The sequence below is a fragment of the Gorilla gorilla genome, chromosome 7 (genome assembly GCF_029281585.2).
Source record: "Gorilla gorilla gorilla isolate KB3781 chromosome 7, NHGRI_mGorGor1-v2.1_pri, whole genome shotgun sequence".
In the NCBI taxonomy this organism is placed as follows: Eukaryota; Metazoa; Chordata; class Mammalia; order Primates; family Hominidae; genus Gorilla; species Gorilla gorilla.
Window position 1 is genome coordinate 39,583,640 of NC_073231.2, and position 27,153 is coordinate 39,610,792.

The following is a 27,153-nucleotide window of genomic DNA, read 5'->3' on the forward strand; positions in this document are numbered from 1 at the left end:
ACACGTATGTTTATTGCGGCATTATTCACAATAGCAAAGACTTGGAACCAACCCAAATGTCCAACAATGATAGACTGGATTAAGAAAATGTGGCACATATACACCATGGAATACTATGCAGCCATAAAAAATGATGAGTTCATGTCCTTTGTAGGGACATGGATGAAATTGGAAACCATCATTCTCAGTAAACTATCGCAAGAACAAACAACCAAACACCGCATATTCTCACTCATAGGTGGGAATTGAACAATGAGATCACATGGACACAGGAAGGGGAATATCACACTCTGGGGACTGTTGTGGGGTGGGGGGAGGGGGGACGGATAGCATTGGGAGATATACCACCAGCATGGCACATGTATACATATGTAACTAACCTGCACAATGTGCACATGTACCCTAAAACTTAAAGTATAATAAAAAAAAAAAAAAAAAAAAAAAAAAAGTGTGTAACACCTCTCCTCTCTCACTCTCTTCTTCCTGCTTCGGCCGTGTAAGATGTGCCTGCTTCCCCTTTCCCTTTCGCCATGATTGTAAGTTTCCTGAGACCTCCCCAGCAATGCTTCCTGTAAGCCTGCAGAACCGTGAGCCAATTAAACCCCTTTTCTTTATAAATTACCGAGTCTCAGGTACTTCTTTATAGCAGTGCAAGAACAATCTAATACAATTTCGTTCTTTGAAAAGATTAATAAATCAACAAAGCAATTCTACACATCTCTTCCAAAAAATAAAAAGAGAACAGTTCCCAATTCATTTTATGAAACTAGTATTACCCTAATACCAAAACCAATGACAGTACAAAAAAAATAAGAATACAGAGAAATATCCCTTATGGCTATAGATTCAAAAATTCTTAACATATTGGCAAATAGAATTCAGCAATATATAAAATTAATGGTACTCCATGACAAGTAGAGTTTATTCCAGGCTGACTCAGTATTTGAAGATCAATCATTGTAGCAAAAATCACTGGATTGACTGGAAGTCAATCAGTCGTGAGCCTATTAATCACCACATTAATAGGCTAAAGAAGAAACATCACATAATCATATCAATCACTGCAGAAAAGCATTTGACAAAATTCAACACCCATTCATGATAAAATGCTAAGAAAAATAGGAATAGAAGGAACTTCCTAAACCTGATAAAGGGCAAATAATATTATACTTCATGGGGGAAAGCTGAATGCTTTTCCTATATGATTGGAAATGAGGCAAAGATGTCTGGCCTCAATATTGTCATTCAACATATTGCTGGAAGTTTTAGCCAGTGCAATAAGTTAAGAAAATGAGCTGAAGACATACAGACTGGAAAGGAAAAAAACCAAAACTGTCCCTATTTGTAGATAAAATAATTGTTTAAGTAGAATATTCCAAGGAATTTATTTTTAAAAAGACTCCTAGAACTAATAAAAGAGTTAAGCAAGGTCAAAGGATACAAAATAAACACAAAAATCAGTTGTATTTCTGTATATTAGCAATGAACGCATGACAACTGGAATTTAAAATACAGTATCATTTAAAATTTCTCAAAGAAAAAAATATATACTTAATTGTAAGTCTAATAAAACATGTACAGGACTTATATGCTAAAAACTGTAAAACTGATGAAAGAAATCAAAGATATAAATAAATGGAGAGACATACCATGTTTATGGATTGCAAGACTCAACATAGTAATAATAGTCAATTCTCTCAAAAATATATACAGGTTTAATGCAGTTCCTATCAAAATTCTAACAAGATATTTTTTAGATATAGAGAAGGTTATTCAAAAATTTATATGGAAAGTCAAAGAAAGTAAAACAGTTAAAACAATTTTGAAACAGAATAAAGTAGGAGGAATAAATTTCAAGACTTATATAGCTACAGTAATCCAGACTGTGTGCTATTTGTGGAGAGATAGACACATAGATGAATGCAACAGAATAAAGAATTCAGAAACAGACACACAAATGAGCCTAACTGGTTTTTGACAAAAGTGTAAAAGAAACTCAGTGCAAGAAAGGTTATCTTTCACAACAAATGGTAGAGAAGCAATTGGATATCCATAGGGAAAAACAAACAAACAACAACAAAAAACGAAACAAAACCCTGATCTAAGTTTCATACCTTATACATAAATTAACTTGAAATGGATCATGAACTTAAATATAAAATGTATGACCGTAAAATTAAAAGCAACAGTAGGAGAAAATCTTTAGAATTCAGGGCTAGGCAAAAAAGTCTTAGAATTGACACTAAAGCCACAGTCCCTAAAACGAAAAACTGTAAATTGCACTCTATCAAATAAAAACTTTTACTCTGCAGAAACTCTCTTAAGAGGATATAAAGACAAACTGCAGAGTGGGAAAAATATTTTCAAACCACATACCTAACAAAGGACTAGTATCTAGAATATATAAAGTTTTTCAAAACTCAACAGTAAAAAACAATCCTCTAGAAAATGGGCAAACAACATGAACAGACAATTCACCAAAGAGGACATATAGCAAATAAGCACACAGAACAAGCAATTAGCACACAAAAAGATGTTCAACATCATTAGCCATTAGGGAAATACAAATTAAAACCACAATGGACTGTCACTACACATCTATTAAAACTATCAAGATAGAGAACAAATTAGTGGTTACCAGGAGTGAAGGAGGGATGGAGACAGAAGGTAAGTCGATTTGGCTATAATAGGACATCATGAGGAATCCTCATAATAGAAGTGTTCTCTCTTGACTATATTAGTGTCACTATCCTGGTTTTAATAGTGGACAGTGGTTTTACAAGAGGTTCCTGATATGATTTGGCTATGTCCCCACTGAAATTTCATCTTGAATTGCCACGTGTTGTGGGAGGGACCTGGTGAGAGGTAATTGAATCATGGGGGCAGGTCTTTCCTGTGCTGTTCTTATGATGGTGAATACATCTCACAAGATCTGATGGTTTCATAAGGGGGAGTTTCCCTGCACAAGTTCTTTTCTCTTGTCTGCCACCATGTGAGGCATGCCTTTCACCTTCTGCCATGATTGTGAGGCCTCCCCAGCCACGTGGAACTGTAAATCCAATAAACCTCTTTCCTTTGTAAATTGCCCAGTCTTAGGTATGTCTTAGCAGCATGAAAATGGGCTAATACAGTAATTGGTACCAGTAGAGTGGGGCACTGCTGAAAAGATACCTGAAAATGTGGAAGCAGCTTTGGACCCGGGTAACAGGCAGAGGTTGCAACAGTTTGGAAGGCTTGGAAGAAGACAGAAAATGTGGGAAAGTTTGGAACTTTCTAGACACTTGTTGAATGACTTTGACAAAAATGCTGATAGCGGTATGTACAACAAGGTCCAGGCTGAGGTGGTCTTAGATGGAGATGAGGAACTTGTTGGGAACTGGAGCAAAGGTCACTCTTGTTATGTTTTAGCAAAGAGACTGGTGGCATTTTGCCCCTGCCCTAGTGATTCCTGGAACTTTGAACTTGAGAGAGATGATTTAGGGTATCTGGAGGAAGAAATTTCTAAGCAGCAAAGCATTCAAGAACACGTGGAACTGTAAGTCCAATAAACCTCTTTCTTTTGTAAATTGCCCAGTCTCAGGTATGTCTTTAGTCTTTTATCAGCAGTGTGAAAACAGACTAATACAGTTACCATTGGGAGAAACTGGGTGAATTATACATGGGAACTCTCTATATTATTTTCTTACAACTTACTGTGAATCTACAATTATCTCAAAATAAAAAGTTTAATAATTGCTGAGTAAGTGGGCCTCTGCAGAATCACCAAATCGGGAGTTTCATCAATAAGTCTTAATTCTCTCCAGCAAGAACTAGTGCAGTTTTCCTAGGCTCCACTTCATTTGCTAATAGAGTTCTTTAGAATCTCTAAAGATTTGAACATCATCATGAACCATCTAACTCAGCTGGGAAAGAAAATCATATACCAGTATTTTTGTTGGTCCACACATTTTAGGAAACTAAAATGTATGCTGTTTTATGGCACAGACTGTGTAGGTTGTGTACTCTTAGGGCTTATCACAAGGTCTTAGCTTGTGATATGTTAGATTTCAGTAAATATATGTTAGATGGCTGGATGAATGGATGAAACTAGTGGTGTTCTAGTAAATATTTGACAACTAGCTCTCCAGAAGAAGAAAGAAGTGCTCATTTGTATCATTTGCTGATTTCTCTGGTGTAAATACTCCTTTATGGCCAATTTCAGGCTACTAAAATGACATGTCTAAACATGGGATTGGGAAGAGATGTATCCATTACCCTTCATAAGCTAGTATAAGCTGACTCCAGCACACCACTGGATGGAGTTGAGTTAGATAGCATGCGATGTTAACCACCTTTATTTTCTGATGCCAACCTTGTGTTAAAATTACAAAGAAAATCTGGGCTTTGAGTTACTGCCTAATCCCTTCTCATTAAAATTGTGAGAGATCCATTGAGAATCAATAGTTGTCTCAAAGCAAACCCATGGCCTTCACCTAGAGAAGAAAATTAAAAAGAATATGCCTTATTATTATTGAATACAAACCTTTTTGTGTTCATGTGGAGCACTGAGAAAGGCATGAATTGCAGTAACTTGCCAGTGTCCAACTCATGGTGGAAGCAGGCTGATTTTTTCCAGGTTAGCCTCTTAATTTCTTCTTGAGGGTGATTGGCTTATGGGAGATGTACTTACAAGGACATATCATATAAAGCTTTATTTTTTAAGGAGTCTGAAAGGAAAAAAAAACCTAATTAGTTTTGTACTGTAGTCTTCTTTCTTAGTATTAAAGAATCATTTCTGACATCTGATTAATCACACTTACTCCTGCTTGTTTTCAATCTTGTTGGATGTTTCCAAAAACTATCTCATAGACAGTATTTTCTCCTCACACTATCTTGCAGCTGCAATATAATCTACACTCAAAGCTTGTGTTGCAACATGCATGCCCTTGGGCCACAATCTCTGCTTGCTTTGGCATGGTTTATTTATTCCAAAGACATCTATGCCTTTAGGTTGCTATAGAGATTTCAAGTGAACTAAACTGTCCAAGAAAACCTCAGGGAAGCCTGTTTAGTTTCTTCTAAAACTCAAGGCAATTAGTAGACCCAGATATTCTTAAAATGTATACTACAAGCAAAGGAACCTCTGCAAAAAGTGGGTTGATGACCTTAGTTATAGAGGGTTTCAAGGAGAAGGTAATTTTAATAGCAGCAAAAAAGCTGAGTAGAGGGAAGTGAATTTCTTTGTAAAGGTGCTTATAAGAGAACACCTGGGGTATTGATTAACATACTAACAACTGCCTCTTTGGAGTATTGGATTGTAGCTGCTTAGTATCAATAAGTTTACAAAAACTAGCCAAAGCATTATATAGTTCAGGGTTATTGCTTACACCAATTTCAGACATTAAGCATGAGTGAATGTTTTTCTTTCTGCTTTTCTGTTTCTATATTTTCTTCAACATGCACTATTTTATGATTAAAATTATATGTGAGTAGAAAATGAGGCAGTGTTATTGATTATATAGTACATTTTGAATTATTCTTATTTGTTTAGCAACTATTATGCAGTCTAGAAGTGAAGAGGTTAAACTAAACCAGAGTGTAGAGGAGGGAACATGGAGTTCCTTATATTTTACATAATTTTAACACTGGTGGCCAAGTGTTTCTCGGTGTCCTTAGAATTGAGAATGAACAATGAATACTTTAATGGGTGAAATCAAATAAACTGTTATTATAAGATATTTATTAATTAACCAAGTTAATTACAAGTCTTTGAAAGATGACAGATTTGTGAGTCATCTTTAGAACAAAGGTCAAATTCTTTAAGCCTCCATTAATTCCTGGGACCTCAACGTAATGTTATATGATAGCACTCACTGGAATGGGTGTAGAAGGTCAAATTTTAGGAAATTCTGGCATGGACTTTTATTGTGGAAAGTAGCTTAACCTCTGTATGGTGTGGTTTCCTTATTTAAAACTAAGAGTCACACCGGGTGCAGTGGCTCACGCCTATAATCCCAGCACTTTGGGAGGCTGAGGTGGGCGGATCACCTGAGGTCAGGAGTTCAAGACGAGCCTGGCCAATGTGTTGAAACCCCCTCTCTACTAAAAATACAAAAATTAGCTAAGCATGGTGGCGCATGCCTGTAATCCCAGCTACTCCAGAGGCTGAGGCAGGAGAATTGCTTGAATCCAGGAGGCAAAGGTTGCAATGAGCCGAGATTGTGCCACTGCACTCCAGCCTGGGTCACAGAGCGAGACTCAGTCACAAAAAATAAAAAATAAAAATAAGAGTCAGACTGGATAACGGTAATGTCCTTCTAACTTTAATATTCTGTGATACAGAAGTCAGCTAAGTGTAGTAGTAATTAATTAGTAATAGAAAATTTGTTTCTAAACAATATAAAGGATCCACATATTTCAAAATATCAGTAACATAGTTTAGGAAATTGTATTAACTAAAGTCTCTTTTAATTGGAGATAACTGAAGCTAAATTAAGCTTGCTTGGATCCCAAAGGGAGTTTATACTAAGGCTTCTGTGACCCCAAGAAAGGACAGGGGTGCAGCTAGACACCAGGAAATAGCAGAAATGACTGGAAGGAACCAGATTGCCCCTTTCTGGGTGTTCGTATCATTATTCCCATCTGAAGAATGACTTCCTGCACACAGCAGGGAACCTGGCCATTGAGAGTTCATGTTTGACCCTTGCTGCTTTGGAACTCAAGGAATTTTCGTTACTCTCTTCTGCCCCACATTAAAAAAAAAATATTGGAGAAGGGTGCCTGTTGGCCGAGTTTGGATGAGGTGCCTACCCTTGGATCAGTTACTGTGAACAGGGAAGCGGGTCACATAAGATAAAGACCCACTAGAATAATATAACTGGTATTATTAATAGAAGAAGTAGCATATTCTAGAAGGAAAGAGTATATTTACCAAAACAAGAGAAGAAATAGTAATTGGACAAGGAAATAGTAAAGTTCACTAAACTTTTTTTTTAATTGCTAAATGAAATCATCACTTACTGTTTTTTACATACGCAGTAAACTACACTAATGAATTATTGCTTGGTAGATGTGGCCATAGTTGCACTAATACATTCTGGAATTTACCTGGCTTTTAATGGATACTCGGTAAATGGTAGCTATTATTTTTATAATCTAGCCAAGAGATCGGTGTTGATCATAATTCTCATCTATAATTTTTATGATCTAATGGATAGGTGCTGCTCAAAATCTCAAAAGATGCGATCCCAAATGCCATAATTCTGAATGTCAAAATCCCAAAAGGTCAAAATCCCTAAACTGTAAAATCCCTAACATCTAAAAATCCCAAAAATCACAATTGCAAGAGATTAAAATCCCAAATGTTAAAATCCTGACATCTAAATTCTGGGGAAGAAAATAGTGTGAGTTTTCGGCTATATGCAGGATAGTTACATCATGTTGGTTACCTCATGTTGGGCTGAACTATTACCTTGTTATTGTCTTTATTTGGAAATTAACTGTGGCATAAGGATGTGGGTTTGGGTGCCAAGTTGACAAGGAGTGGACTTGTGGACTGAATTTTAGGCATCAATTTGCTAAATTAAGGAATACATGGAAACCTGTTAAAGCATGATTTGGGGTGTGTATGTGAGGGTATTTCCATAGGAGATTAGTGTGAGTGAGTCGGAGTGGACCAGGTGGGGAGGATCTGCCCTCAATGCTGGCTGGCACCATCCAGTTGGTTGGGGGCCTGGAGAGAACAAATACAGAAGGCCTCTCTCTTTGAGAGCTGGGGCAGACTTTTCTCCTGTTGTCATGGACACCAGAACGTTAGGCTCACCAGCCTTTGGACCCCAGGGCTTTCACCAGTGGCCCCCCCAAGGCCTGAGGATTTTGACTTAAAACTGAGAGTTATACCATTAGCTTCCCTGGTTCTGAGACCTTTGGACTTGGAACTGAACCAGGCTATCAGCATCCCAAGAGTCTCCAGTTTGCAGACAGCCTGTCATGGGACTTCTCAACCACCATAATCCTATGGGCCAATTCCCCTAATAAATATCTTCTCATATGCATATGCTATTGGTTCCATTTCCCTGGAGAACCCTGACTGATACAGATTTGGTATGGAGAAGCTGAATATCATTCCTTCTTACTGTATTTCTTATAACAAAATGTAAGAGATATATGAAATTATTCTCTTGAATAAAAGTCTGTGATAAGCGTACGAGGCTCTCTTAATGGTGCAAAATAAAAGTTTAAAAGCTAATTATTATTGGTGCTGCAAAAGCAGAAAATCACTTAATTACAATGGCCAAGCAATAACCAAACTTTCAGTTGGACAGCATATACATAGAAAATTTGCAGACCACAACCACTCTCCAAATGTAAATGCAGTGAGTTTTGAAGATCATGGAAGAAGTGAAAACACAAGTGAAAAACAAAAAATCTCCCCTGCTATAATAAGGTTTAGTTCTCTGTCCCCATCCAAATCTCATCTCAAATTGTAATCCCCATGTGTCGAGGGAGGGACGTGATTGGATGATGGGGCAGTTTCCCCCATGTATTCTTGTGATAGTGAGTTCTCATGAGATCTGATGGTTTTATAAGCATCTGGGATTTCCCCTGCTGGCACTTCTCTCTCTTGCCGTCATGCAAAGAAGGTCCTTGCTTCCCCTTCATCTTCCACCGTGACTCTAAGTTCCCTGAGACCTCCTCAGCCATGTGGAAGTGTGGATCTTTCCTTTATAAATTACCCAGTCTCCGTTATTTCTTTATAGTGGTGTGAAAACTGCTGATTCTTTATAGCAGTGTATTTACCAATACAATAAATTGGTACCACAGAGAGTGGGGTACTGCCACTACCCAAAAATGTAGAAGCAACTTTGGAACTGGGTAACAGGCAGAGATTGGAACAGTTTGGAATGCTCAGAAGAAGACAGGAAAATGTGGGAAAGTTTGGCACTTGCTAGAGATTTGTTGAATGGTTTTGAGCAAAATGCTGATACTGATGTGGACAATGAAGTCCAGGCTGAGGTGATCTCAGATGGAGATGAGGAACTTACTGGGAACTGGAGCAAAGGTCACTCTTGCTGTGCTTTAACAAAAATACTGGCAGCATTTTGCCCCTGTCCTAGAGACCTGTGTAACTTTGAACTTGAGAGAGATGATTTAGGGTATCTGGTGGAAGAAATTTCTGAGCAGCAAAGCATTCAAGAGGTGACAGATCATAAAAGTTTGGAAAATGTGCAGCCTGACAATGTGATAGAAAAGAAAAACCTATTTTATGGGGAGAAATTCAAGCCTGCTGTAGAAATTTACATAGGTAATGAGGAGCCGAATGTTAATAGCCATGAAATGGGGAAAATGTCTCCAGGACATGTCAGAGACCTTCACGGGAGCCCCTCCCATCACAGGCCCAGAGGCCTAGGAGGGAAAATGGTTTTCTGAGCCAGGTCCAGGACCCCCTGCTGTGTGCAGCCTAGGCACTTGGTACCCTGTGTCCCAGTTGCTCTAGTTATGGCTAAAAAGGGCCAAGGTACACCACAGGCCATGGTTTCAGAGGGTGCAAGCCCCAAGCCTTGGCAGCTTCCATGTGGTGTTGAGCCTGCAGGAGCACAGAAGTCAAGAATTGAGGTTTGAGAACCTCCACCTAGATTTCAGAGAATGTGTGAAAACACCTGGATGTATGGAATGTATGGAAATGCTTGCTGCAGGGGTGGGACCCTCATGGAGAACCTCTGCTAGGGCAGTGTGGAAGGGAAATGTGGGGTTGGAGCCCCCACCAGAGTCCCCACTGGGACACTGCCAAGTGGAGCTGTGAGAAGAGAGCCACTGTCCTCCAGACCCCAGAATGGTAGATCCACCAACAGCTGGCACCGTGCACCTAGAAAAGCTGCAGACACTCAATGCCAGCCCATGAAAGCAACCAGGAGGAAGGTACTGCAAAGCCACACGGGCAGAGCTGCCTAAAACCATGACAACCCACCTCTTGCATCAGCATGCGCTGGATATGAGATATGGAGTCAAAAGAGGTTATTTAGGAGCTTTAAGATTTAATAACTGCCCCACTGGATTTTGGACTTACATGGGGCCTATAGCCCCTTTGTTTTGGCCAGCTTCTCCCATTTGGAATGGGAGCATTTATCCAATCTGTACCCTCATTGTACCTTGCAAGGAACTAACTTGCTTTTGATAGGCTGATAGGTGGAAAGGACTTGCCTTGTCTTAGATGAGACTTTGGACTTGGACACTGAGTTAATGCTCGAATGACTTAAGACTTTGGAGGACTGTTGGGAAGGCATGATTGGTTTGGAAATGTATAAAGGGCGTGAGATTTGAGAGGGGCCAGGGCAGAATAATATGGTTTGGCTATGTCCCTACCCAAATCTCATCTTGAATTATAATCCCCACATGTTGAGGTAGGGACCTGTAATCCCCACATGTCAAGGGAGGGAGGTGATTAGATAATGGGACCAGTTTCCCCCATGCTGTTCTCGTGACAGTGAGTGGGTTCTCATGAGATCTGATGGTTTTATAAGCATCTGGCATTTCCTCTGCTTGCACTTCAGTCTCCTGCCACCATGTGAAGAAGGTCCTTACTTCCCCTTCACCTTTCACCATGATTGTAAGTTTGCTGAGGCCTCCCCAGTCATGTGGAACTGTGAGTTAATTAAACCTCTTTCCTTTATAAATTACCTAGTCTCAGATATTTCTTTGTAACAGTATGAAAATGAAGTAATACTCCTGCCAAACTATTCAGTCACTTATGACTTCTGCCCCTTCACACATAGTATCAATTTGCTATGTGATGTATTTCATTTTCACATCATGTCCAATACTGGAGGTATAAATTGTGTCAAGATTTTTAGAGACATCTAATTCATTTTATGCTTTTTTTTGGCCAATTTGACTTCACAAAAGTGCATTATCACAACATTGGGTGTAAGCATTGTGCGCATATGTAGAAATATTGAAACTTCCTCAGTAAATGAAGATGGCCTTTTGTACACCTGCATTTGTTAAAGATAAAATTTCTTTAGATCTTTGTTCTTTGGGCAACTGCATATATGGTGGTGACCCACTGAAGTTTATTAACAGATCTCATCAAAAGACTTAGGTTATCTATCAGAGTATTTCAGATGCCACAGTTATAAAGCTGGGTGTACACAATTACCAACCACAGTGACTTTGTTTATACATTTTGCCTTTTGACCTATTTATGAATATGATTTGTCTTCTCATAACTTTTACACCCATGTGACCATTGTTAGTATACCTGAGTGTTTATGCTTACAAATATCTGTATATTAGTTCTTGCCTATTTTATTGTGTAAAGTGGCCTACAACATATTTTATCATGTTTTTAGATGTTTCTCAAATCTCCTTTTCAAAAATGTAAATAAATGTCTCGAGGCATTTTTATTAAGTTATTTTTTCAGAATTATATTTTCAAGATTTTGATCTCTCAGGATTGTGATTTCCAGGATTTTAGACGTTAGGGATTATGATTTTTTGGGATTTCAGTGTTCAGGATTATAGTGTTTAGGATTGTGTCTTTCAGGATTATGGCCCAAACCCCCAAAAAGGTTAAATTTATAGTTAGAATTTTTAGTGCCAGTTATTTGAGAGCACCACAAATGTCTGTGACACAAAGAAATTTACCTTTTAACCAATTGTACTAGTTCTTTCCTGCTCTATAACAAAATAGCTGAGACTGGGGTAAGTTGTAAGAACAGAAACTTATTTCTCACAGTTCTGAAGGCTGAGAAGTCTAAGATCAAGGTGTCGGCATTTGGTATCTGGTGAAGCTGCTCTCTGCTTCCATAATAGCACCTTCTTGCTGTGTCCTCATGTAGTGGAAGAGTGGAAGGGCAAGAGGGCCTCCGTAATTCCTTGCAGCCCTTTTATAAGGGTACTGGTACAGTTTGGATCTGTGTCTCCACCCAAATCTCATGTTGAATTGTAGTCCCCAGTGTTGGAGGTGGGGCCTGGTGGGAGGTGACTGGATCATGGGGGTGGATTTTTCATGAATGGTTTAGCACCATCTCCCTTGGTGCTGTCCTCATGATAGTGAATGAGTTCTTGTGAGATCTGGTGATTTGAAAGTGTGCAGCAGTTCCCTGCTCGCTCTCTTGCTTCTGCTCTGGCCATGTGACATGCCTGCTTCCACTTCACCTTCTGCCATGATTATAAGTTTCCTTTGCAGAAACCAAGCAGATGCCAGCATCATGTTTCCTGTACAGCCTGCAGGACCTATGACTCTTTTCTTTATAAATGAAACCTCTTTTCTTTACAAATTACCCAGACTCAGGTTTTGTTTTTTGTTTTTTTGTTTTTTTTTTTTTTTTTGAGATGGAGTCTCGCTCTGTCACCAGGCTGGAGTACAGTGACACAATCTCAGCTCACTGCAACCTCTGCCTCCTGGGTTCAAGCAATTCTCCTGCCTCAGCCTCCTGAGTAGCTGGGACTACAGGCGTATGCCACCACACCCAGCCAATTTTTGTATTTTTAGTAGAGACGGGGTTTCACCATGTTGGCCAGGATGGTCTCGATCTCTTGACCTCGTGATCCACCCGCCTCAGCCTCCCAAAGTGTTGGGATTACAGGCGTGAGCCACCGTGCCCGGCCAGGTATTTCTTTATAGCAATGCAAGAACAGACTAATACAGGTGCTTATCCCATCCATGAGAATTCAGCCTCATTAATCAAAATATCACACTGGATCTTAGGTTCCAATCTGTGAATTTTGGAGACACCTGTACATTCAAAACATAGTACCAAGTGTATTATTTATTACTGGATAACAAATTTCCACAAATTTAGCAGCTTGAAACAATACAAACTTATTCTCTCATAGTTTCTGTGGGTCAGGAATCGGGGCACAGCTTAGCTGGGTCAACTGCTCATCAGGGTCTTTCCCATGGGCCTAAAGTTAAAGTGTCAGCCAGGGCTGGATGCAATGGTTCATGCCTATAATCTCAGCACTTTGGGAGGCTGGGGCAAGAGGATCACTTGAAGCCAGGCATTCAAGACAGCCTGAGTAACATAGTAAGATCCCCGTCTCTACAAAATGTATTTTTTTAATTAGCTGGGTGTGGTGGTATGCATCTGTGGTCAGCTACTTGGGAGGCTAAGATGGGAGGACTGATGGAAACCAGGAGGTTGAGGCTGCAGTAAGCCATGATCAGACCACTGCACTCCGGTCTGGGAAACAGAGCAAGATCCTGTCCCAAAAATAAAATACAGTGTCAGCCAGGGCTGGAGTATCATCTGGAAGCTCAAGTGGGGAGGGATCCTCTCCCAAGCTCACTTATGTGGTTGTTGGCAGGATCCACTTCCTTTTGGGTTGTTGGTCTGAGGGCCTTAATTCCTAGCTGCTATTGACTAGAGTTAGGCCTCTCCTCAGTCTCTTGTTATGTGGGCCTCCCCACCATGACAACTTCATCAGAGCCAGCAAGGTGGAACCCCAGTCTGTGTAGCCTAATTATGAAGGTGACACATCATCACCTTTGCCATATTCTCTTGGTTACAAACAAGTCGTAGGTCCTGCCACACTAGTAAAGAGGGTATTAAAAAGGGTGTGAACAGGAGGAGGTGAGATCATTGGGGGGCATCTTAAAGTCTGTTTGCCACACCAAAATGTTGATTTAAATATTACTCACCCAGTCCAAAGCTTGTATGCAGGTGTGAGATATTTTGCTAGTGGAAAAAAAAAAAAAGAAAAAAAAGGCCCTGGAAAAAAAAGCCCAGGCTTAACTATAATGTTACTCTAGGGTCCATCAAAAGTCTACAAAGCTGAACATTCTAGTTAACTGCTCAGGTGCCCACAGTCCCTAATCAGTCACATTAAAAGCTGTTGTGCTCATGTTTCTACTCCTTGCATTCCTAGTATAGTGACTTATTCATGATAGATACTAAGTGCTGAATGGATGAATGTTTTTTAAATCTAGTGTTTCTATGTGGTGGGAAGCAGTATAGTGTACCAGTTCAGAGCATGAACTTTGGAGCCAGAAAAACCTGGGATCACATGCTTCCTTTGCCACTTACTTGCTATATAACCTTTGGCAAGTTACTCAAATTCTCTAAGGCTCAGTTTCTTTCTCTGTAAAATGGGGATAATACTACCATATTTTATTACATCTAAGGCACTATGTGTTTTAAGATACAGTATTATTTTCTGTGTAATTCATAAAGAAAAATAATGCTGCCAATTAAACTGTGATACAACTTGATTGATTATAAAATGCACCTGATTTCAAACATATTAAAATATGAAAAAAAGTGTATGCTTTAGAATTGATAAAATGCAAGGATGCCTACCTTATGTGGTTTTGATAAAGTTTAAATGAGATAGCACACGTAAGACAGTATATGTAGCTTTCATCTAGTAAGAGCCTAATAAGTATTAGCTATTTTATTATTAGCGATTATGGTCCTCTTCTTGCAAACTCTTAAAATGGGTCAGTATATTTTGCTTTCTTTTCTAATATTTGAAACTGAGTTATAGAACAGATCTACAAAACCATTGTTGGTTTTTTTCAAAGAAGGAGGGAGGTATTAACAAAATGGCTGTCTCAGACCAGATGATATATAATGACCTGTAGTTCTGTGCAAAATGCTTAATAAGGGCGACACTTGACAAAGGCATTTTTGTGGAAAGTGTGCTTCCCACACTTCATCAATCTCTTAAGTGAAGGTAGAATAAAGGCCCAAATTATGCTTAGTAATTCAACAGGTTGAGAGCCAGCTTTTAATGCACCTCTGCTCCGCTTGCCGGTTCCTGTGATAACTGATAATTTGGTGACTAGCTGAGCCACTGCTCCACAGTGAACTGAAGGAAGCCCTTTATACTTGAGACTGGAAATACTTCTGATGACAATGAAGATGTATTTGAAGCAATGTGATATTGATACAAATTGCTCCAAAGGCACAGCTATAATACAACACCATAGTAGGCCAAAGTCTGGACAATGAGTGTATCTGTTAAATTGGCCATAGGTATAAGAAAGAAAGCCCAGTGCCCTTCAACTACAGTCATGTGTCACTTAACTATGGGGATAGGCATTCTGAGAAATACGTCATTAGGCAATTTTGTCATTGTGCAAACATCACAGAATACTTAACACAAACCTTGATGGTAGAGCCTACTATACACCTAGGCTATATGGTCTAGCCTGTTGCTCCCAGGCTACAAACTTGTACAGCATGTTATTGTACAGAATACTGCAGGCAATTGTAACACAATGGTATTTGTGAATTTAAATCTATCTAAACATTAAAAAGGTACGGTAAAAATATAAAGGATTAAAAATGGTATACCTGTGTAGGGCATTTACCATGAGTGGAGCTTGCAGGACCAGGGGCTGTGCTGGGTGAGTCAGTGAGTGAGTGGTGAGTGAAGTGAAGGGCCAGGACCTTATTGTACACTACTGGAGACTCTGTAAACACTGTACACTTAGGCTACACCAAATTTATTTTTTAAAATTTCTTCAGCAATATATTAACCTTAGCTTACTGTGACTTTTTTAGTTTATAAACATTTAAGGTTTTTTTTTAACTTTTTGACTCTTTTAATAACACTTAGCTTAAAACACAGATACATTATATAGCTATACAAAATATTTTCTTTACATCCTTATTCTATAAGCTTCCATTTTTAAAATTTTTAATTTTTTACATTTTAAACCTTTTTGCTGAAAACTAAGACATAAATACACACATTAGCCTGGGCCTATACAAGGTCAGGATTATCAATATCACTGTCTTCCACCTCCACATCTTGTTCTACTGGAAGGTGTTCAGGGGCAATAAGATGCATGGAGCTGTCATCTCCTATGATAGCAATGCCTTCTTCTGAAATACCTCTAAAGGACCTGCCTCAGGCTGTTTTATGGTTAACTTTTATTTTTACCTAAGTAGAAGGACTGTACTCTGAAACAACAATAAAAAGTACAGTATGGTAAGTGCTAGTCAATAGGAATTTTTCAGCTCTATTATAATCTTACAAGACCACCATGGTACATGACTGCATATGGAAGGACAGCTGGCCACTCATGTGTCTCCTTGGCCACCTTGAGAGACTTCATAATACTTGCCCCTTTGCACACTCTTCTTGCTGCCTAATTGCCCGTGTGCCTAGCTGGACTGTAAGCTCGCAGAGGGCAGTGACTGTGTGTCCTGCTCGCCATTTTTTCTGCAGTTAACTAGCACTCAGAAGGTTAAATCATCACTTGGTGTATGCATGAACACTGTTTAACCTCAGGTAAAGAAGTGAATTACATATGATGATGCCAGACTTTATCAAAATTCAAATAATAATCATTTTTTATTCAGTACATATTCACCAAAATTATGCATTGTGGTCTACCATTAATAAGACATGTTCTTTAGTCATGTTCAGAAACCAAGTGAGTTTCTGAAAAATAGGTATTGTGACAACTAGAAGTGCATATACAGAAATTGTTCCAAACAACCTGTTCCTCAGTTTTACACCGTATTATGGGGCAGTATATGAACCTCTTGATTTTCAAACACATAAACACAGTGGGTCCCTTAAGCTTATAGTCTTAACTACCTAGTCTGTAAAATGGAAATGATAACAATACCTCCTCATGGGGTTGATGTGAAGATAAGATGAAATTGTATCTTTTAAATAATAATATCCCTGGTACATAATCAGTAATGAATGAGTAGTAAATAACAATATCATTGTTTCCATTGTAGTGGAAACTTGTGTGTTCACAGATCTGGGTGCCAGGAAACTTTGGTTGTTCTTAGAGGGAGTGAGATACTGCTCTTGGATATTTCTGTCTTGATATCTAAAAGACTTGGGTTTCTGGTGCAGCGACATGTGTTCTTTGATGGGCTCTGATGATCCTATAGCTCTTCAGCTACATTTTTTTTTTTTTTTTTTTTTTGAGACGAGGTCTCCCTCTGTTACACAGGCTGGAGTGCAGTGGCGTGATCACTTCTCACTGCAGCCTTGCTCTCCCAGGCTAAAGCCATCCTTCCTTCTCAGCCTCCCACGTAGCTGGGACTGCAGACGTGTACCAGCACACTCAGCTGATTTATTGATTTTTTTTTTAAGAGATGGGGTCTTGAGTGTTGCCCAGGCTGGTACTGAACTTCTGAGTTCAAGTGATCCTCCCTCCTTGGCCTCCCAAAGTGCTGGAATTACAGATGTGAGCCACTGCGGCTGGCCTTCAGCTACATTTGGCTACAACACGAACTGCTGTTTGGGGGTACTGTTGTTTGTGTATTGCTTACCTAAACTATTCAGTGTCCTGGGACTGAGTTTTGGAAAATGGTAAAGCCCAGTCGTGTGAAGCCATGGTTCTTCTCAAGCCTGGCTGTATGCTGAAATCACCAGGGGAGGCAGGGAAGCACCATAGATGCCTGGATTCTACCTAGAACTCAGTACTTGGAATAGTTCCGATTGAACCTGGATGAGCAGTATTGAGAACCAGAGATTTAGAGACACTGGGAATCACTGTTTCTCAGTAGTCATGTCTGTTTTCCTCAGCTGGACCATTCTGTTCTGTTTTTTGGGTTTTTTGTTTGTTTGTTTGTTTTTGAGATAGAATCTCACTCAGTCACCCAGGCTGGAGTGCAGTGGCACGATCTCGGCTCACTGCTATCTCCACCTCCCAGGCTCAAGCAATTCTCCTGCCTCAACCTCCTGAGTAGCTGGGATTACAGGCACCCACCACCACACCTGGCTAATTTAGTAGAGACAGGGTTTCACCATGTTGGCCAGGCTGGTCTTGAACTCCTGACCTCATGATCTGCCCGCCTTGGCCTCCCAAAGTGCTGGGATTACAGGTGTGAGCTACTGTGCCCGGCCCTGTTTTTTCTTTTTAAGTGTTTTATTTGCTTTGGGTTTCAATAGATCCTGGATATATCCTGGAAGTCGAGTGGATGCAAATCTTAAGCCATGGTGGGAAGGGACACTGTGGAAGGAGTGACACAATTGAGTGCCTTCTTGGTACTAGACCTATGATGAACTTTTACCCTGTTATCTTCTGCTAATTGTTAATTTTTTACTAATTTACTATATTGGTCAGAGTAGTCTAGGTCTGCCATGGTGACAAGCAGCCCCAAATCTCAGTAGACTTAAACAGCAAAGTCTCTTAAACAGTCAAAGTCTTTAATATATTTCTGGCTTATGCTTCATGCCCATCCGGGATTCAGGTAAATGTAGCGAAGAAGAGAACACAGAGAACTGAGCACCAGCGTTAGAGAAGCAACACATGTCACTTCTGCTCACTTTCCACTGACCCAAGCAGATCATGGGGTCATGCCTAACTGCAGGGGAGCAGGGCTTACAATCTACCCTAGCCCTGGAAGGAGGAGGCCTTGTGAACAGTCTTTAAGACCTGAGCAATGAGAATGGTTTTTTGTTTGGCAGCAAGTCAGTTTCTTTTTGCATTTATCCATTTATGAAATCCCAAACTGGAATAGGTATTATATGGAACTATTCTGGGCTTTCAGAAGTGTTCATATTTCATGTCAAGTGGAGTTAATTTGCATACATACATATCATTTTGTAATTTTAAGAAATTTTGTGGAGGGTTTTCAAAAGAAATTTAATACTTGTTTTAATTTTCTGTTATAATTTTAGCAGGGGAAAATGGCTGCAAAGCTGCAGATATTTTTGTTCTTTCCTTTTCTATATTTGTTGAACTAGTTAGAGGTGACTGCACATACCAGTGCGGAGGAAATACTTATCCAAACCACTAAATGGCTGTCCTGCTTGGTGTTGCATTTATGGGAGATACTGGCTGTCCCGTTAGTATTCTACATTTCTGAGCAGTCAGCACCATGACAAGATATTAAACTGAAAGAAATGTTAAAAATAGTTCAGAAAATACAATTGTAAGGAAAAAAAAAAAAAACAGAAGAAAGTCAGGAAAGGCCCTTTAGGTTTGGGAGTAGACAGGAGAGACGTTTGTTTTGCTCATTTCTGATAGACAGTGGCATTCCACAGTTCGAAGCCAAGTGAGTAAGACTGGCAGCTGCTTGCTTAGGGTGTACACACTAAGGTCTCTGCCTGCATCACTTCTCCTGGAAGTGAAGAGCCCTGAAATTTCCAAACGCTAGATGTTCATGTAGCAAAACAGCAAATGCTAGAGAGCATCTCTCATGGGGTCTGCCTTTGAGGGTCGGAGAGGCCTAGCTATTTAGCACTGCATATTTTTTCCATCAACCCTGTAGCTGACTTTGGGCTTTAACTTTTCTCAGGGGTTACTGCATGTTTGGGGAAGCTGACAGCCCCAGCATGGATGATATTACTTTAAACATTTTTAAAACATTCTGTCCTTTTCAGATAAATTTGCTTCATTGCTTCCTTCTTTATAAAATGTCCTCTTAGAGGGTAGGACACATTTTACTCGTTAGAATTGGAAGGGGAAAAAAGCATTCCATTCTTTAGAGCCACATCCAGTGTTCACTGCTTTTGAAGAAGGAGTGATGTTTGACACAGAAATGCATCAATGGGGAAGGCCACATTTAACTTTTGTTGTTTGGGCTCAGCACTGGAACCAAACCAGTTTTTCTTGTCCCCCCTCCTTTTTTTTTTTTTTGTCCAAGTGGCAGAAAGCCCAGAAATATAAGTTTGCATTGCCAAGAGATGGCTCTAAATATAGTGCTGGTGGGCAGGAAGATTGTTTCCTCATGAATGCAACTGGTGTGTGCTGTATATTCCTTGCCCTCCTCCAGCAGGAAGGAAGAGTTTGGCTTTGCTGCACTGCAAGCCTCAGGCGCTCCTGGCTGGAGGAGTTTAGAAACAGGAGCCTGGGCAGGTTTGCTTTGCACTCTCATCTCCAGCCAAGACGTGCAGATCAAACAGTCACTACCTAGCTGGCTGTTTTATTCTTTAGGATTTAGGAGTATAATGAAACACATAACAGTGGCCAGCTTTTAGAGACTGGAAAGAAAGCATTGTGTATGCCTTGTTTAAACACAGATTGTTTATAAAAGGTATAAAAAAACATCGCTTTGCCTTGTGTTTGCTGGGAAATACAGGAGGAGTTGGCTGGCTACTGTCTACCAGCCAGCTTTGAAACATGAATACTTTTTACTTGTTCACCACGGCAGCATTTTGCTCTTTCCTACTGCAACTGAAAGGAAATGGAACTGGTGGGATTATTAGACTGGCTTGAAAATGCCAACTTTAAAAGATTATTTTTTTGGCCAGGCGCGGTGGCTCATGCCTGTAATCCCAGCACTTTGGGAGGCCAAGGCGGGCAGATCACTTGAGGTCGAGAGTTCGAGACCAGCCTGACCAACATGGAGAAACCCTGTCTCTACTAAAAATACAGAATTAGCCAGGCGTGGTAGCACAGGCCTGTAATCCTAGCCACTAGGGAGGCTGATGCTGGAGAATCACTTGAACCCGGGAGGTGGAAGTTGCGGTGAGCCAAAATCACACCATTGCACTTCAGCCTGGGCAACAAGAACGAAACTCCGTTTCGGTTTTTTTTTTTTAAGTTTTTTTAAGTTTACCCCCAAAGTAGAGCAGGCTAGCATTATAAAGAGCTTGGCTCAAAACCTCCTACTGTTCTCTTGCCCTCAGCAATTAAATAAAATACACTTTGAAACCTCAGCTTATAAATCAGACTGCCCCAAAGGGATGGAGAGAGCTGGTTTGATCATTGTATTGGTCCAGTTCCTTGATAAAGGTTTACTTTATCTCACTTTGTGTTGTTTTTTTTTTTCCTTTTTATCTTTTTCCCTTGACAGTGCATAAAAAGTGACAGTTTTGCAGATCAATGTTGATTTGGCTTTTATGGTAAAAGCTTATTATGCCTAAGGAAATACTGCAAAGTAGCCAGTGCATTTATATAATGAAATCATCTGTGTTGAATGTATTAACATTGAATAATTAAACTCAGCCCATAGTTGGTTCTAAAACCCAGTGCTGCTTAACAAGAGACCATTAACTCAATAACAAGCAATGGGTAGATCTCATCTCAGAATCCTGACTGGGGCCAGGCATGGTGGCTCACGCCTGTAATCCCAGCACTTTTGGAGATGGAGGTGGGCGGATCACCTGAGGTCAGGAGTTCGAGACCAGCCTGGCCAACATGGTGAAACCCCGTTTCTACTAAAAAAAAAACAAACAAACAAAAAAGAATCCTGGCTGACTTCAAGTCATTGCCACTCACACCACTTGAAGGAGAGCAAAACAGTGATTTTTGATGCTGAAAGATCACACTTTAGCAGCAAGCAATTTCAAGAAATCTTTACGTGTATGTACTTTTAGATTCCATTGATTGGGAAAATGCAAAGGAGAAACAGCTGCTGGGAATTAATGCTTGTGTATGGATTTTTATTTTACTCATACTATCTTCCATGTACATTTGGAAAATAATACAAATATGTGGTGGGTAAATAGCAGCACCTGAAACAGTGCCTCATATTAGCATTTCGTAAATAGTTTTGACTGAAAATTAAACATTGTTCGGTCAAGAGACAGTTGTTAGTGTCCAAGCAGACTGACAGAAACTTCAGGCCCACAGGTTAGAAACCAAGATCCAATCTATTTCTCTTCCTCTCTTCCTTATAGGGCTCTTGTATTGTCACTGTAAACAAACACCAGGAAAGAACCAGCACGCTGGCCCAGGGAGTCATTCTTTGGTCAGGGAAGGGCGCCCTAAGAGTAAGAAGTCTTTCCAGTGTGATTATTTATGTGATTTCAAGCTGACAGTTTAAAGACTTCCTCCACCTTGCCTCTTCTCTAATAAATATGTCCAGATATTAAGATTTGAGTGGTTAAAAAAAAGCAAAAGTTTTCTCATTAACATTGTTTTGTTAAAACACGGTTAGTTATCTACATTGCAAGAATAAACATTTTCCCACACAAGAATTATTAGAGTGATTTGTTCATAAATATTTTTATTTTTCCTAAACTGATTTTTAGTCGAAAAGATTTGTTTAGGAACAGTCACCCCAAGATGTCTTCAGAGATTCCTGAACTCCTCAGCGCTGTGCCATCCAGGACAGTAGCCACACATGGCTTTTGAGCATCTGAGATGATGCCAGTCGGAACTGGAATGTGCTAAAAGTTTAAAATAAGGTTGGGCTCACACCTGTAATCCCAGCACTTTGGGAGGCTGAGGTGGGTGGATCACCTGAGGTCAGGCGTTCAAGACCAGCCTGGCCAACATGGTGAAACCCCATCTCTACTAAAAATACAAAATTAGCCAGATGTGGTGGTGCACACCTATAATCCCAGCTACTCGGGAGGCTGAGGCAGGAGAATGGCGTGAACCCAGGAGGCAGAGAGTGCAGTGAGCCGAGATCGCACCATTGCACTCCAGCCTGGGCAACAAGAGCGAAACAACTTCTCAAAAAAAGAAAAAAAAAAAAGTTTAAAGTACATGCTGGATTTTGAAGAGTTGTATGAGGAAAAGCATATAAATTATCTTGTCAATTTTTAATATTGATTTCACATTGAAATGACATATTGCATATGTTATACTAAATAAGATATGTTATTAAAATTAATTTGTCCTTTTTTTTTTTTTAGTGTAGCTACCAGGAAATTCAGAATTACATATGTGGCTTGCATTGTGTTTTTATTGAGTAGCGTTGTGTTACAGTTTGAGGAGATCCCACCCCTCCGAGTCAGAGTGAGAAATCATAGCTGGCCCCCAGTTGCACACAAGTTGGCAGTCATTGCCTCTGGTGCCAACCCTGTTCCACGTTGCAGCTGCCTGGGGGGATGTGTGAGGACTATGAGACCATACCTTCGCTGAGCAGGCAGGAATATCCTGAACTCCTGGCCTGATACCACTTGCCCATCCAGGAGGAGTTCTTGATTAGCCTAAAGGATAGTTAACTAGAAGCTTCCAGGGCGCAGGACTAAGTTCAAACTGAAGTTAAGGTGATTCTGTGAGAAGGCAAACACCTTACACAGTGTAGGTGAGGGGAGATTCACACACCTGGAACCACCCAGGCTGGCCGAATTAAGCCTAAGTCACCTCTGGTAAAGAGGGAAGGAGGGTCCATCCCTGGTTCAGTTACTGACACCATAGGTGTAGGTCACAGGTGCCTATGTCCTGCTGCTCTCCACAGGGACACTTTTCCTTGGAAGAGATTTACCAAATGCTAATTGAGTGTTTGTTAAATGTTTACTATGGGCCAAGCCCTGGGTTTTTCTCTATGCATTAAAAGTGTGAGTAAAGGGGAAAAAAGGGCTTCTGTCATGAGTGGCACACATAGGACAATTCAGTTTCTCTTCATTCAGAATAAACATCAAGAGATTTTGGAAGCGTAATTTTTTGGTAGTTGGGCAGCTGGTGATCACTGGTGCCAGCACCCTTACTCCTTGTCTAAATCAGAGGTTGCAGCTCTGGTCATGTTATATTGGATGATTCCACACACTAAACCTCCATAGCAGATCCTGCCCCACCTCAGGGCTATGTGGTAGGATATATGCTGTTTCCACACTATGCGACTGCATGCTATCTTACTGGTTTAAATGGTGTAGGTGACCATAACACAATGGCAAGCATCCTGTGTATATAAGTACAGAAAAGATACAGTAAAAATCACTATAAAAGACAAAAAGTGGGGCTAGGTGCAGGGGCTCACACCTGTAATTCCAACACTTTGGGAGGCTGAGGCAGGAGTATCTCTTGAGGCCAGGAATTCAAGACCAACCTGGTCAACATAGTGAGACCCCATCTCTACGAATAAAAGAGTAAATAAAGGGCTCCTGATCTACTAGGGAGGTGAAGGCTGTTGGTCATTTGCAGGTAGTTAAAATTATATAGTTGTTAGGAAGTAGATGGGGCCATTCTGTTGTGGGCACAGGGGCTGAACTCACATCACACCTCACTCATTAGTAGATGACTGTAGATATCAAATTGCTTTAAACCAGTTTCTGCTTCTTCACTGCTGAATCCCCAGCACCAGGAAAAATGATTGGAACCATTAGTTGCTAAATAAGTATTTGTTAAATGAACCAGTGTTTGAATGGAATTTCTGCATTTCTCCTACTCCCCAGAAAAAAGGGCCTGACCATGTCTCTCAGAGGCGGCCTAGAAGCTGGAGAAGATGTCTCAGAACTAGTAACTTCTTTCTTCTCTCCCTTCCTCGTTTTTTAACTTCCTTCCAAATTTTGGTGTCTTTCCGACTCTAAGCCAAGTTCCCCTCACCAATCTTTCTGTTTCTAGAACTTTTTCCTACTCTTTTGCTTGGGTTCGTCCCACCCAAGAATAAGTTGCTTTCACTCTTGCTATTTGCTACAGCAATGCCCATTCCCCTACCATTTCCACTAGTCTAAAATATGGATTTTACACAGTGGTTTAAAAAAAGAACGACGTTGCTAATATGTTGGTTTGGGCCTAGGGGGATCTTCTGGGATCCTTCCGGGCAGAGGTAGAACTCTTAAAGTCAAAAGGATGGTTGCCTACAAATATGAAGGCACTGATGCTGGAGCTGAGAGGACTGGATGATGGCCTTAACTCAGATGCCATGGCACCAGGTAGCTGCCTCCTACTGTTGGTCAGTTTCTCCCTTCAAGGAACAAAAACTTCCCCATTCTCACTTCAGACACATTTCTTCTGTTTACATGAGGCTCTCAAGCATACTTAGGCTGGAGAAGAGGGTTCCATTAGACTTTGCGTGGTGCCCACTTTTATTAGATATACCAATGATTTTGTTCTGGTTATATACTTGCCATTATTTTGGGAATGGGCATTTCTATCTACATCACAATCTCTTTTCTTCTGACAATCCAGGAAACATCTCTGACATCTGACTATAAAACAGATGTTTCTGAAGATGGAGTATAGCCTCCACATAAAGCCTTGCCGTTTGTAGGAGAATTGCTGTATCTAACAACTGTTGCAACTTCCCAAGAGGAAAATGAAGTGCTTTAAACATTTTTTCACGGTGGCTCACACCTGTAATCCCGGCACTTTGGGAGGCCGAGGTGGGCGGATCACGAGGTCAGGAGATCAGGACCATCCTGGCCAACAAGGTGAAACCCTGTCTCTACTAAAATACAAAAAATTAGCCAGGTGTGGTGGCACGCACCTGTAGTCCCAGCTACTCAGGATGCTGAAGCAGGGGAATCGCTTGAACTGGGGAGGTGGAGGTTGCAGTGAGCCGAGATCGCATCACTGCGCTCCAGCCTGGCAACAGAGCGAGACTCCGTCTCAAAAAAACAAACAAAAAAACCATTTTTTCAAAAATCGACTTAAATGGTTCAGAGTTCTTGTGGTTGGAGTGGCTTTCATCATAATTGCTGATGCAATTATAAGGTCTTCATTCAGCCTGAGTGTACACCATGGAATGAGGATGTGCTGAATGTAGTCTGTATTTCTCTAATGACATCCTTCATCCAAGTTTATTTTAATGCCACAGTATTTGGAAAGAGTAATTTACTAAGCCCTTGTCCCCAGTCCCACTCCCTACTTCCATTTTTCAGAGGTTTGTGTAGCATATAAAATAAAAGAGCAAATGCAAATCAAAAGTCTTCCAGCAGAGCTAGTGTTTCCTGTACTGCTTTGTAGTTCTGGCTATTTATGGTATAAACTATATTCAAGTCCCATAAACAGGGCTTTTCAATTACTTGAAAAAAATTATTAAATGTTTGGTGGGTACCAGAATAGCAAGATTCGTGGTTATTTGGAAGGCTTGTTTTATGCTTTGAGGCCACTGTGGCCTACCACAGAGCTACACCGCAGACCGTGAATTTAGCAAATCCCAGGAACTTGCCTGGAAGTCAGAATTGGTCCCATATGATTAAAAACAATTTATTCAAGTACCCAGTTTCTTCAAGCAGAAAGCTAGAAGCATTGGGATCGAGGAAGCAGATGTGGAAAGTCCAGATGAAGCACATATTAGGAAGACAGCATGTTGTCAAAGACAGTATAAAGTGGATTCAGGACTACACCATGATTTTCCAGTTTAATACTATTGCCTTTAAAATAGAAATAGTGCTGCTTTATATTATGAAGGACTTTATGGACTGATTGATGTGTACTTTCCCAACTATATTTTCATTTCACCTTATTAATAATGTGAATTGTGAGGACCTTTTGCCTGGTTTACTCTGCAGACTGCATTTAAATGCCTTTCTCCAAGAAGCCTTCTTTGACTCACTCCTGAGACCAATCTCCATGGCACCCAGGACTGAGTTCGCTATTGCCCGTAACAATGGGTCCTGATCCCTCTCACAGCACCTGAATTCACGTGATTATTTGTCTGCTGCCCCCATTGGACTTGTAAAAGTACTTGAAAACATAGGTTCTATCTAGTTGGTTCTTGTGCTGCCAAACTTAGTATAATACCCAGCATGTCATAGGTGCTGAATTTACTTGAACTGTTGGAGGCAAAAATGAGGTTCAGAAAACTTAAACATCTTGCCCAAGGTGCTAGAATGTGAACCCCATAAGAGTAAAGCCTCAAACTGTCACATTCAGTACAATATCCCCAACATCTAGAAGAGTGCTTTGCACAGAGTAGGTCCAAAAAAGGTTGAATCAGTGAATACAATGGGTAATAGACCAGGACATAAACCCAGGTCTGCCCTATTAAAACCCTGTACTTTTTTATATTACATCCAAAAATATATACTGTGCTTTCTCTTCAGATGGTATAAATCTTTTGCCTTTTATTATACATTCAAAACATAAAAGGCAATTGAACCTATTTAATAAGCTCCTCCCACATGCCCAACCCTGTGTAAGCGACTTTCTTGTTTATGATTTTATTTAATCTTTCCAACAGTGCTGGAAACATTGTATGAGGTTACACTTCACTTGGGTAAATACCTGAAAGCATAAAGTAGACATTTGTTTAATTTTATAAGAAGCTGTCAAACATTTTCCCAAAGTGATTAAAGTGATTGTTCCATTTTACAATCTTCACAACAATCATGAGAAAGTCTGAGTTGTGAGAAAGTCCGAGCTGTCCTAGGAAATTAAATCTACTTTCTCTTGACAGAAATATATTTAATCAGTTAAGAGTAGTTGAGACGATTTTGATGTTTTCCTTATCTTTCCAAAGGGCCTGCTTGTTCCTGTTTTGTACACACTGTCTTTAGAGTCTGCATGGTTCTGAGCTCGTGTTTGACTTCATTTTGAAGTACAATGTTTTTGCAGCTGTAATCTGATATGTGGAAGTTGGTCATGCTCATGTGCATTTACTGGTATTTTAAGATATGAAAGTTCTTCCAAAA

At 40.1% G+C, this 27,153-nt stretch overlaps 1 protein-coding gene, 1 long non-coding RNA gene and 1 other non-coding gene across 5 annotated transcripts in view; 2 read left to right on the forward strand and 1 right to left on the reverse strand.

Annotated features, from left to right (window-relative positions):
- The window catches only part of LOC129524312 (uncharacterized), a 39,594-nt gene extending 22,249 nt beyond the window's left edge, over positions 1-17,345 (reverse strand). The window contains exons 1-2 of the long non-coding RNA XR_008668084.2: positions 17,226-17,345; positions 4,523-4,706 (exon numbers count right to left, since the gene is read on the reverse strand). This is a non-coding gene — a long non-coding RNA (uncharacterized lncRNA). The remainder of the gene's footprint in view (positions 1-4,522; positions 4,707-17,225) is intronic.
- The window catches only part of ZNF704 (zinc finger protein 704), a 249,806-nt gene that overhangs the window by 107,182 nt on the left and 115,471 nt on the right, over positions 1-27,153 (forward strand). The window lies entirely within an intron of this gene.
- Positions 23,151-23,284, forward strand: LOC115935698 (U11 spliceosomal RNA). The gene has a single exon (XR_004071317.1). It is a non-coding gene; the product is annotated as a U11 spliceosomal RNA (small nuclear RNA).